Raw genomic sequence first — 14,414 nt, 5'->3', positions numbered from 1 at the left:
CAAGTATGTCAGTAATAACATCATCCATATTAATATGTCTTTCTTATTCATTGGTATTGTAGGCCGCAATTGTTTTCCACCTTCTCTCCTTCAGTGGGTCATCCTGTCCTAACTTGCTTCAATGATGGCACCAGCATGACTATTTCATTTTATATGCAGAGAGCACACTGTAATCACCTCATATGGTTACATGTTTTATATTAACTAACTTTCATTACTTTCTGCATTCATTTGATTAATATATTAAATGATTTCCCTTGTTACCGTCATTGGCTACACACTTTCTTGTAAGCTAGTAAATGTGTGCACACTCACACACATTTGTTGCATCTCGTTTCTAGCACTAAATAACACATGGGTCCTCTGTCTCCTCCAGGCAGGTGCCAAGCAGAGCCTGACTTTGTTCCAATTAAAAACATTAGATCATCCCTTTATTATCTATACACAAAAGGTTTCAGGGTCATTCACAGAGAGGCTATAATTCTCCTCAGAGATGGAAAATACCACAGGTGTTCCTTATCGTAAAACTCCCTACTCATTAACTTATCACATACACTTCATTTCCTCCTGTTTCCCAATGACTCTCAATGTCTGTCTCACATTAATGCACTTTCCCTTAACACAGAGAGGCCTTACGTAGGAAACTGCAAGCCAAGCTGTTTTGCATAGTTTCAGACTGTATCAGAATAATTCAGAGTATTAAATCAATAAAATAATTATCAAATATATAACATATCATTCATCTCCTCATACATATCTTCATTGGAGGAATCAATTTCCTCCCAGTTTGGTCTTTCTGTTGCATTGGACCATTTACATTGATCAGTATCATCTGCTTTGTTACATAATTATTTAATCAATGGTAACACACAATATTATATTATTCCCTCTCAAGAATTGTTGTTTCAATTATAATACCAATTGTAGCCAACCCTGCACCCTATTTCTTAATTAATTCCATTTATATTACCACAAGCAAACAAGACAAGCAATCTTAATCTTTAGTCACCACCATGTTTCTTTTCCATTCTTCATTACTTTTAAAATGTACATGAGTTCAATTAAAGCATCAGTAAAAGTAATAAATCATCTTCCAGTCTAAATGTATTATCATACAAACATTCCCATGTTTGTTTAATACTTCTATAATAAGTCAGGCACTCCTTTGTCTGCAACGGTTCTCAAAACTTTACCCCCAAAACAATCTATAAATAATCCTCTACACAGGGTATGATCCCCTTACAACACAGTGACAGAATGCTTAGTATTTAACACTGTGATAAGTTATTTTAGTAAAGCGGTTATTAAAATGCAGTCGGGTTCAGTGGAACTTTCAATTTTTGGGCAGGTCTCTTCTAGACCTCCCTTTTGATGCTTCTGATCTAAGAGCATTCATCCACTTCCTTAAACCCCTTTCAAACCTTCTTGGGCAGGTTTCCAGGATGGTGGCGCCCTGCCTTAGGCCCCCTCCTTTTTTACCTTTGGAGAGTTTTACCCATCATTGGGTCACCACCTCTTGTCACTGGTCTTGATACTGCTCAGTCCTCAATCCTTAATAATTTGGTATCAGTAAACAGATATTTATCACCAGAGAACCGACACAGCCAATGGAACATCTACAAATGCTTAAATATGGAGACAATTCAAAAAGCATTATTAAAAATTCATCAATCTATTAAAATTGTCCAAAGTAAAATATGCTAAACTAATTTATAGATCATTCATTTCCATTCAGGTTTTATTTCTGCTACTTTAGCAAATGTTACACAAAACTATGTATCATGGTGGAACTAACATCAGAACAAAGCGCTGTCAAGATTAATTCAATAATAGTCTCTAGATAGTTTTTTTAATCTACATTTATTCTTTCAGATTAATTTTCAACTTAATCTGTTGTCTTCAGTATAAACCCTTAACTTTACATTGCCCTCTGAATATATCAAATCTTTAATCATTGATGAGGAGAGCTGTTTGAACTCCTTCATATCAGTCTATCTAACATTATTGTCAAGGCACATCATTTTACATAATACATTTTTTTTATATATAAAATAAAATAAAACAACTTATGGATATTACTTCAAAATCTGCTCTTGTGTTTCTGTTTCAATCAGACATTTATCAAACATAGACCGAGAGTGAGGGGGGGTATTCCTCTCCCTCACACTGTTTCTAATCTCATTACAGCTATTTCTTTCATTTTAGAATCTCACAATAATATATTTAATTTATTCTTCAACAGTAAAAATAGTGATATTTATAATAATTGATTATATTAACGGCTTTCAAACTTTCCCATCCCGCACCATTTAAAAACAAAAAACTACTCTCAACTTACTTTCTTCTGTCCATTCAAACAACATACAAATAACCTTCTAATCTTTAATAAAACACAAGCTTTACATTCTCTATATAATCAATTCAACTTACTTTTATCCTTCTGTTCAAGCAGAGCTTTACATTTACCACACCTATCTTATTATTAATATATTATAATACATTTAATAATTTATTATTACTACTTTCTCCATTTCTTACACTTTCTCAGGTGAAGGAACTTCCATTCTATCTAATAAAATAATATAAATCAAGTTTTTAAACTAACAGAAAAGTAAAAGTTTAAACAGAATAAAGTCTTAAAGACAAACATATCTAAAAACATATCTCTTTTCTTGTGTTTTGAAATAATTGCTCAGTAAAATACACAACGCTCTTTTAATTTCTTGTGACTCTTAAATTTTTATCCAAAGTTTCATCATCATTTAACAGTTATCATTATTATACCTCTAAAATGATACTTTCATGTATTAACTATGGCAAACTAAAATAGTAGTAATAGAAATCGTCTAGGTTACGTATGTAACCTCCGTTCCCCGATGGAGGAACGAGACGTTGTGTCAGAGAAGCGACACTAGGGGTCTCTCTTGAGCGCCGATATCCACCTCTGATCTATGAAAAAAGGCCAATGAGAGTTGGCAACCAGTATTTGCATGTCCCGCCCCCAGACATACGGGTATTTAAGCGGCGCAAATACGGGAGTTCATTCAGGATTTTTCTGAGGAGCCGGAAATGGTCCGGCCACAACAGGGGCTCGGCTCAGCGACGTGGCAGGGGAGACACAACGTCTCGCTCCTCCATCGGGGAACGGAGGTTACATACGTAACCTAGACGTTCCTCTTCTGTCGCTCTCTCCACGTTGTGTCAGAGAAGCGACACTAGGGGTCCACTTAAAAAGAGCCATGCGCTGAGCCGTGTACGTGATCTGCTGATACAGGAGCGAGCAGGTATTCCTACGTGCAGAACGACCAACTGTATCAGGCTGCACGCACTCTTCCCCAATGCCCCATTTAAGCCATCAGGATTCCTTATCGTTACCCTGGAGGGGGAACAAGGTGACGGCCGCCAACATGGGAACGGGCCAGCCTGGCTGGGCCTCTTTTCTCTCTATGTTTCTCGCGATAGAGCAACTACGGCCGGGCCCTTACACGCATTGAAGGAAGGGGGTCTTAGCCCTTAGTAGGGCGGAGAAGACCCTGCGGAGGCCACACCTACCCGGGAGGGAGGCAAATTTTGAGTGGCAAATACATCGCATGGCCTATACTTAGGTCTTATGCGGAACAGTAGTGCGGTGGTAGATCCAGCCTCGCAGAGGGGAAGCATACAGCACGGCACCCGAGGCAGCTGTAACTGCCTAAGGAAAACACGGAGTCAACTCTCGTGAGGGGACAGAACTGTGGTTTTACACACAGGGGAGTCCGAACAGGAGGCTTTACCTGTGGGGCACCTATACCAGTACAGGGTAGCTAGTGGTACCGCGAGTGGTTTGGGTCGGCGAGTTCCTCCACGAGAACTGCGACCCACGAGGGCTAGGGAGGAGTCAACCAGTGTCCCAAACCTGGGATCTCCTGGGAAAGAAGGCGCACTGTTTCCCTGGTTAGGGGAAGGGCTGGGTGCAAGCGATTCACCCGGTCAGATCGTGGACGTGCCACCGAGTTCTCACGGGCTCGGTACCTGAGAGAACACGGGACGATACTGACTCAACTTCGGAGATTGTAGAATCTCGCAAAAGTGTTAGGTGTTGCCCAGCCCGCTGCTCTACAAATGTCTGCTAGGGCAGTGCCCCTAGCCAGTGCCCACGAGGACGCTAACACTCCTGGTGGAGTGGGCTCGGACCCGCAAGGGGGGCACGGCCTGGGTGTGATAAGCCAGGGAAATGGCGTCGACAACCCAGTGGGCGTAGTCTCTGCTTGGAGACAGCATTTCCTTTCTGCTGTCCCCCAAAGCAGACGAAGAGCTGCTCAGAGCGCCTGGTGCTCTGTGTGCGGTCCAGGTAAATACGTAAGGCACGTACTGGACACAGCAGTGAAAGGGCTGGGTCTGCCTCCTCCGGGCAGGCTTGCAGGTTCACCACCTGATCCCTGAAGGGTGTGGTAGGAACCTTGGGCACGTAGCCCGGTCAGCGGTCTTAGGATCACGAAAGTGTCTGCCGGACCGAACTCCAGGCAAGCGTCGCTAACAGAGAACGCATGCAGGTCCCCGACCCTCTTGATGGAAGCGAGCGCGATCAGCAGGGCGGTCTTGAGAGAGAGGGTCCTGAGTCCAACTGAGTCAAGCGGCTCGAAGGGGGGTCTCCGGAGTCCCATAAGGACGACCGAGAGATCCCAGGAGGGAAACAGGTTAGGCCGGGAGGGTGTCATCCTCCGGGCACCTTTTAGGAACCTGACGATTAAGTCGTGCTTACCAAGAGACTTGCCGTCTACCGTGTCGTGGTGGGCCGCGATAGCGGCAACATACACCTTGAGGGTGGAGGGGGACAGCCTCCTCTCCAGCCTCTCCTGAAGAAACACGAGCACTGACCTAACTGCGCACTTCTGCGGGTCTTCGGCTCGGGAAGAACACCAGTCCGCGAACAGACACCACTTCAGGGCGTAAAGATGCCTGGTCGAAGGGGCTCTGGCTTGGTTAATAGTATCTATGACGGCCGAAGGTAGGCCGGCTAGATCCTCCGCGTCCCGTCCAGGGACCAGATGTGGAGATTCCAGAGGTCTGGATGCGGATGCCAGAGCGTGCCCCGTCCCTGAGAAAGAAGGTCCTTCCTCAGGGGAATTCGCCAGGGAGGGGCTGTCATGAGGAGCGTGAGATCCGAAAACCACGTCCGGTTGGGCCAGTAGGGGGCCACCAGAGTGACTTGCTCCTTGTCCTCCCTGACCTTGCATAGCACCTGTGCAAGAAGGCTCACTGGGTGAAAAGCGTACTTGCGCAGCCCCGCGGGCCAGCTGTGCGCCAGAGCATCTGTCCCAAGGGGAGCCTCTGTGAGGGCATACCAGAGCGGACAGTGTAGCAGCCCAGAGGAGCCCTCAGCGTCAGAGCCCACGCCCTCCGATGTTGCGGCGAACTCATCTGCTTCCATCGCAAGAGGGTAGGCAGACTGGCTGTGAGGCGAGTCGCCGCCACCTCGAGCGGGGACGGGAGTCAACGAGCGTGCTGGGGCGCGGTGGTCCGAGGGGCGCATCCGGCGGAGCTGCACCTGCTGCCATCCCCAAATCACCTCCATCGCCAGCCGCGATCGTCCTCAATCCCGTGGGAAGAAGTAGCGACGCGGGCGGCTGGAGTGGCTTGCTTACGGTTGTAAGCAAGCCGTGACCGCTAACGTTGTCATGGTCATGTTCTCGCAATGAGAACATGAACCATCCACAAACGCAGCCTCAGTGTGATCGCTGCCCAGACACACGAGACAACGCCTGTGGCCGCCGGAAGCGGAGAGTACTCTACCGCGATCCAGGAACAACACAGGGGCGGAAAGGCATCTTTAAAAGACGCCGCCCTTAAAAGGACGCTCAACGCCGCTGTGTTTTTGCTCTTTTAGAGGAAATTACTCTTTTAAATAAAATCACTCTTTTATGAATGAAAGACTCGTGAGAGATCTTTCTTATCTGCAACTGTCGATGCGCTCAGGGGCAGGAAGTGCACAGCCGTGCAAACAGGAGAAAGCCGCTGTTGTGCGCCGTAGAATCCAACAGCATGCAGCAGAGGATAGCAGGAACTCGGTGTGTAATACGCAGCAGTCTGCAAACACGACCATCGGCTCCGAAGAAATTTTCTGAATGAACTCCCGTATTTACGGCTCTTAAATACCCGTATGTCCGGGGGCGGGACATGCAAATACTGACTGCCAACTCTCATTGGCCTTTTTTCATAGATCAGAGGTGGATATCGGCGCTCAAGAGAGACCCCTAGTGTCGCTTCTCTGACACAACGTGGAGAGAGCGACAGAAGGGGAAAGACACTCAATCAACACTTTGTAGCACACACTAACCTCCTTTTTTTTATTATTATTATGAGGGTACTCTCTGGAAGATTTGAGGGAGTAACCAATCCAATAGGTAACGCTATAACTTTGCCATATGTTTGTAATATTTACTCTTCAAATCAATAAATCAGAGGTTAGCTGCTGGATTTAAATTTAGACCCTCAGAACAATTTAGACATGGGCATTGAACCCCATTGATGGCATTCTGGAAAATCATAAAGTGATCTTATAAGACTGAAATCAACTTTTCCAGAGAAATTTTAATCCACATTATAAATGGCAAATCAATAATGATTACCAGCAGCAATGAGCGCAGGAGGACCAATCAGATCAATCACATCATTTTCAGTCTTCTTTGTGTCCGGATTTCCTCCTGCAGCATTAGTAACTTCTATAAAATCATCTTGCCCAGCGTCTGCAGTGGTGAGAAACTAGTTCCAGAATGAGTTAGTGAAACAACATACACATAATGATGACAAAAGAAACACAGAATAGACACATGAATATGAAGTTATTAACATTCATATTTGAGGAAGTTATGATGTTCAATTTAATCAGAATCAGAAATCAGAATCAGAAAAAGCTTTATTGCCAAGTACGTTTCTTACGTGTAGCAAGTGGCTCAATTTTAGAGACTACGCCACCCCAGGTTAACGGGGACAACAACCCAAATAAAGCACACAAATACGTTCCACCTAGAAAAGGCAAGAGGCATGGGCTTCCGTACAAAAAAAGGATTTTATTAACGCTAAAAGTTGATCAGCAATGATTTAAAACCAGTAATTCACATGGGTCATGATTGAATTGAACGAAGTCAAGAAAATAATAAACAAAGAAATAAACAAGATTCACAATAAATCTCCACAAGATTTACAATAAACCCTCACAAGATTCACAATAAACCCGCACAAGATTCACAATAAACCTTCTCAGGGGCTGAGGCTTCCGGACAGGAGCAGGCTAGTGTGCCGGCAACAGGTCCACCATAAGAAGCACGCCAACCCAACTTACACCCACCAAATTCACTGCAATTAGCCAAAGATAGTGACACGGCAATAATGAAACTGCACTAACACTCTTAGTGAAACAAAACCTGCAGTGAGACAGACAACCAGCCCGCTCCAGGAAGTCCTCAGCTCCTAAAGGAGAGAAAAAGAATATAGATAATTAATACACTAAATAATTCAAGTAAACAAAAAAAAACAAAATATTCAAAGTCAATTTATTGACTTTAACGAAAACCAAAAAAAAACAATTTACAATGCACCCAAAAATAAACAAAATATAAATACTATTAACAGAGTAAAGACAGACAATAAACAATTACAATGACCGCTGCAGGAACACCACACAGAATGAACTGCAGTATGCCCAGGGGTTATTGCAGGCAGAACGGCCACTCAAAATCAAATAATAAATGCACGATAAACAGGACAGGTTAATTCAACAACAAAAAAATATATATAAACAAAACGCATTCCAGGTCAGTCTATTGACTTAACAGTCCAATGTGACCGACACAAAAACAGAGACAACAATATTTACCTTGACCCAAAACAACCCAAAATAAATAATACTCTAAACACTCACGTTCACATCCAAACAAACAATGAACAACACAGTGACCGTAGCAGAAACTCACACCAAATACAGAGTTAACTGCAATAACGTTACGCCTGGAAGTGATTCCAGGCAGACACAGTCCCTCGGAGTCAACTAATAACTAGAAAACAAATCTACAAACAACAAAAGAAAAGAATTACCAAAAAAAACAAATAATCCTTCAAGCCCGCATAGACATACTTGACTTAAACGTAACGATGTGGAGAAAGCAGCAGCGTGGCTTTAAAGAGCGAGTGGCGGAGAGGGAGAGCGCGCTGTTTAATGCGACTGCTCACTTAACCCGCTTTAGCGTCCACGAAGACCTTCAGAACAGTAAACAAGAAAGATTACGACTAGCAAAGTGATCGACCAGTTACCCGTCCGATAATGCCATAAAGTACTATCCCAGTTTACCTACCAGAGAGTACGATCCAGTTACACGTCAACATATACATCAGAGAATCATTTAACAGCCTTGTTGACTGCAACAGCTGGTATTCCGATCAGTTAAGCTGCAATGCCACACCGATGGAAGCCCTGAAGGCGCATCGTACTAAAACAAATTACCACAACCTAAGTCAGGGAAAAAAAAGAAAACTTCCCACTACGCCCAAAGATGGTACCAAACCTACCTGGGAGTAAGCAGCAACCCACGCGCACAAACCCTCGGCAACCCAGCGGCACACTCAGTCTGTAGTTACAACGTAAGGGGCGGATGGACCTCAGCCTTCTGCCAGAGGGGAGTGTCTCAAAGAGATTGTGGCCAGGGTGGGAGAGATCAGCCACAATATTTCCAGCATGATTCAGGGTCCTGTAGTCGTACAGGTCCTGGAGTGGCGGCAGATTGCAGCCAATCACCTTCTCTGCAGACTGGATGACACGCTGCAGTCTGCCCTTGTCCTTGGCAGTAGTAGCAGCGTACCAGATAGTGATGGAGGAAGTGAGGATGGACTCGATGATGTATGTGTAGAAGTGCACATCATTGACTTTGGCAGGTTGAATTTCTTCAGCTGCCGCAGGAAGTACATCCTCTGTTGTGCTTTCTTGATGAGGGCGCTGAAGTTCAGCTCCCACTTGAGGTCCTGGGAGATGATAGTTCCCAGGAAGCGGAACTATCTTAATCTTAATCTTTCTCCACGGGCTTCACCTTAAATGATCCAAATCATTCTTAAATGTATTTTTCTTATTAGTTATTTTATCATCATATCAATGGCCCTCTTTGCCATTTGCTTTAATATAACAACACTTATCTTAAATACAACCTTTGTTTAAAATCCAATGACTTATTTGACTTTAGTTTAACGCAATACACTCGACTCAAAGCTTTATTGTTTGTACAGATAATGTGATTTCCCAACTGGAATTCAATCACTTTAAAGTGATCACTTTTATAATCTAAATATTCTTACTCATCACTTTGATATAACAGGAGTTATGATCTGGCACATGTCCATTCAACAGCTGCTCCCTCTCAGTTTAGTTATCTTACATCAGTTCCCCTTCTGTCACTCTCTAGACATTGTGTCGAAGGAAGTGACACAAGGGGTCTTCTCGAACGCAGAATCGTACCTCTGAACCTGAGAAAAGGCCATTGTCAAGTTGCCAGACAGAATTTGCATGCCCACCCCGGACATACGGGTAATAAAGGGAAGCAGGGCATCGAATGCCAGTCAGAATTTTTCTTCGAAGCCGAATGGTTGCGCAACAAGCAGCAGATCCTCACTGCTGTTCCACTCACCTCTATCAGTGTGAAGCATTGCTGTTGGATCCGTACGGCACATTTCCAGCTGGCGTCTCTCTCTCTTTGCACGCTGTGCAGTTCACACCCCTGAGCGCTTCGACAGCACTTTCTTCCTATTAAAAGAGTGTTCTTCTAAAAGAGTGTTCTCTAAAAGAGTTTGAGTTCCCACTCATAAACGAGCAATACACAGTAGGCGTTGAACGTCCTTTTCAGATGTCTTTCCGCATCTGTGTAGTTCCTGGATGCGGTTGATTTCTCTCCACTTCTGACGGTCATAAAAGCTGCCTCGCGTGCCTGGGCTGCGATCACGCGCAGGCAGCATTTTATGAATGGTTCATGTTCTCAGTGCGAGAACATAGCCATGGCAACATTGCGGTTGAGGCTTAATTTTCTCACGAGAGAAAGCCACTTCAGCCGCCCCCCGTGTCGCTCCTTCTTCCCACGGGATTGAGGGTGACCTGGCTGGCGATGAAGGCAATTTGGGGATGACGACTGGCTCGGTTTCGCCAGGTAAAAAACACCAACTCACCAACAAGTGCACCCAGTCAGTGCTCAGGTGCCTCGCTCACTTCGAGCCCGGCACAGCGGTTCCTCTAAAATGATTCCAGAGGCTCCAGGGGCATATGGCATCCTCAGCCACGGTCGCGCCGCTCAGGTTGATGCATATGAGACCACTACAGCACTGGCTACACACTCGAGTCCCGAGATGGGCATGGTGCCACGGCACGCATCGTGTGGTAATCACCCCCGCCTGCCATCAGACTTTCAACCCTTGGACAGACCTCTGCTTTTTGAGAGCCAGAGTTCCATTGCAGCAGGTGTCCAGACATGTCGTAGTAACCACAGACGCCTCTCGACAGGGTTGGGGCGCCGTGTGCAACGGGCACGCTGCTGCCGGCACCTGGGGAGGGCCCCAGCAGCGTTGACACATCAATTGCCTAGAGTTGATGGCTGTAATCTTTGCCCTACGGAGGTTTATTCCACTAATCCGAGGCAAGCACATTCTGATAGCACCGCGACGGTAGCGTACATAAATCTCCAAGGCGGTGTGTGTTCTCGTCATATGTCACAACTCGCCCGCCATCTCCTCCTTTGGAGTCAGCCGTGACTCAGGTTGCTGCTCGCAACTCACATTCCTGGCAACTGCAACACGACGGCGGATGCACTGTCGCGACAGGTTTCACCCAGCGGAGAGTGGAGGCTCCACCCCCAGGTGGTCCAGCGCATTTGGGACCAATTTGGCGAGGCACAGATAGACCTCTTTGCCTCCCAGGACAACTCCCATTGCCCGCTCTGGTATTCCCTGATGGACGCTCCCCTCGGGACAGATGCGCTGGCACACAGCTGGCCCCGGGGGCTGCACAAGTACGCATTTCCCCCAGTGAGCCTTCTTGCATAGGTGCTGTGCAAGATCAGGGAGGACGAGTCCCTGCCGGCGGACCTGTGTTTCCCTCAGGCAGCCCCGCTGCCTAGGCCCCGTGCCAGTTCATTAGTCAGTAAGTACCACTGCACTGTATCCCACGTCCAGCTTCACAACCCTTGTGGTGTATTTGCCACACATTACCTCCCCCTGGACTGGGCAAGGTGTGGCCTCTGCAGGGTCTTCCCCTCCTGAAAGAATAGGACATTTGCGGGCCGGACAGCTACCTTACCTCCGGTCCCGCCTCAGTGGCCGAGTTCTGAAGACGCCTCCTTAGGCCTCTTCCTAAGTCTCTAAGCCGCCCCCAACTGGGTGCGTAGAGCAGGGTAAATGCTTCGAGTCTTCTCTCAGCACCCTAGACTTGGGAGACCTGCTGCTCCTGACAGGCTCTCCTGCTGCCCCCGGGGATAGACCGCCTTCCCCGACTTAAGTTGGGCCCCAGCTGCTTTACGTCCTACGTGAGCGACATAGTGAGAGAGAAGGCCACGGCTGTTGGGCTTGCTCCCATGCTAGCATATAACACATTTTTCCCCCCCAGGGGTGCGGGAATACCTAAGGTGGGTATGCAAAATTTTCTTGAGGGGGCGTTGGGGAGGGCTACGTGCATTCGGCACAGGTGCCTCTAACACGCAGTAGCCTGCTTTGCTCCTGTTCCGACAGTCACGTAACACGCTCAGTGCGTGCCGTTTTTATATGGACCCCTTGTTTCACTTCCTTCGACACAACGTCCCTTGGAGAATCGAGGTTACATTAGTAACCATGACGTACTCCCTGTTGGCTTTAATTATTCAAAACAAACATTTTGAATAATTGTAATATTTACCAGAAAGCCACACATTAAATAACCTGACCAAGACAGCACACCTCTCTATTAACAGAATGGATTAATCATGAACCAAATGCTTGTAAAGCATTAACATACACATGCACAAAACAAAATTCCTGTAGGAAAACTTAAATGAATAAATTGAATGGACATGAAAAGCATAACAATACAAAAAAAGAAAAGGTACACACAGTGTTTTGTTGGCTGCAAATCATTAGTGGTATAGTACCATAAGTACAAAACAGTATATAAGCCAAAAATAGCTTTCTAAGAGGACAGGACTTTTAAGTATATTTCGACATTCAAAGTTCAAGCATCTTTCAGTGTAAATCCAGATAACAAAGTTGTAAAACATTCTCAGTGCCAACGTAATCTTCAGACATCTGTCAAAAAAATGTGTCCAACCTTAATCTGCTCTCCATTCATGACCAGCAAGGTCTGCTATGAGTGTAAGGACTCGGGGGTTCACTGGGAGCTGTTTTTTGTTATTCCTCGATTCAACTTTGGTGCCCGTCTCTGGGTTTATGCTGAAGAAGCACCTTAAAAAGATAATTGAATGACTGAATTTGTTGCTCATAAATAAACACTGATTAAAGCGTTAGTTTACCAAAAAATGAAAATTCTGTCATCATTTACTCACTCTCAAGTTGTTCCAAACCTGTATGAATTTCTTCTGTTGAACATGTGGGTAACCAAACAGTTACTTTACAAAAAAAGTTAACATTAATTACTCACCCTCATATCGTTCCAAATGCGTAAGACTTCAGTTCATCTTCTGGAAACAAATGAAGAATTTAATGAAATCTGAGATCTTTCTCTCCCTCCATTGACAGCTACACAACGACCACTTTCAAGTCCCAGAAAAGTAGTTAAGACATAAAGCAATAATTTCACTCCAGTGGTTTAACTTCAATTTTATGAAGCAACATGAGTGCTTTGTTTGGGCAAAAAACAATTTCCCACTTTATTTACAACAACATTGATCTGTAACACTTGTTCATGACACGTGTGTTGTATAATTGTGAGAGCAGACATTGTGTGAAAAACACATTGTGTTTTTTTAAATAAAGTAGTAAATTATGCTCTTTTGCACAAACAAAGCAATCACGATGCAGTTCATAAATTGAGGTTAATCGACTGGAGTCACATGGATTAGTTTTTCCTGAAAGTTAATGGTGCCCCACAACTGTTCGGTTACATTCTTCAAAATATCTTCCTTTGTGTTCAGCAGTACAAAGACATTCATACAGGTTTGGAACAACATGAGGGTGAGTAAATGGTCTGCACTTATATAGCACCTTTTTAACCTTAATGGTATTCAAAGCACTTTACACTGTGACTCATTCACCCATTCACACACCAGTGATGGCAGAGCTGCATGTAAGGCGCTAGCCTGCCATTGGGAGAAACTTGGGGTTCAGTGTCTTGCCCAAGGACACTTTAGCATATGGAGTCATGTGGGCCGGGATTCGAACCACCAACTGAGCCACAGCCGCCCTATGATGACAGGATTTTTTATTTTTTGGTGAACTATTCCTTAAAATGTTTTTATATGACAATACATTTTATTCATTCAAGCATGGGTTGAGAGAAATCTCTGCACTTCTGTATTTGGCCATCTGTGCGAACACAAAGTACATCAGTAGAGTTTGTTTCAGGCAGGTGCATCATAGTGCAATTCCTCAAAACCTCTGAATTTAAGAGACTTCAATGTCTCTTTCACAGGTACATAGTATGCAAATGGCTCTGTCCGATTCTCATCTCTACCTAAAAGTATTCTTTTTGGTTCAACATATTTGAATACTTTTTTAAAGGTCTGACTCCTTGAGGACTCTGTTCGCATAGGTACCTCGTGACACGCAGAAAACCACCACCATTGTGTCCTTGAGTAAGACACTTAACTCCAGGTTGCTCCGGGGGGATTGTCCCTGTAATAAGTGCACTGTATAATACATTGGTAATCAGGAGGTTGCTGGTTTGATCCCCACAGTCACCACCATTGTGTCCTTGAGTAAGACACTTAACTCCAGGTTGCTCCGGGGGGATTGTCCCTGTAATAAGTGCACTGTATAATACATTGGTACTCTGAAGGTTGCTGGTTCGATCCCCACAGTCACCACCATTGTGTCCTTGAGTAAGACACTTAACTCCAGGTTGTTCCGGGGGGATTGTCCCTGTAATAAGTGCACTGTATAATACATTGGTACTCAGAAGGTTGCTGGTTTGATCCCCACAGTCACCACCATTGTGTCCTTGAGTAAGACACTTAACTCCAGGTTGTTCCGGGGGGATTGTCCCTGTAATAAGTGCTCTGTATAATACATTGGTACTCTGAAGGTTGCTGGTTCGATCCCCACAGTCACCACCATTGTGTCCTTGAGTAAGACACTTAACTCCAGGTTGCTCCGGGGGGATTGTCCCTGTAATAAGTGCACTGTATAATACATTGGTAATCAGGAGGTTGCTGGTTTGATCCCCACAGTCACCGCCATTGTGTCCTTGAGTAAGACACTTA

This window comes from Xyrauchen texanus, chromosome 32 (assembly GCF_025860055.1).
Source record: "Xyrauchen texanus isolate HMW12.3.18 chromosome 32, RBS_HiC_50CHRs, whole genome shotgun sequence".
Classification (NCBI taxonomy): Eukaryota; Metazoa; Chordata; class Actinopteri; order Cypriniformes; family Catostomidae; genus Xyrauchen; species Xyrauchen texanus.
This window is presented reverse-complemented; position numbering follows the sequence as displayed.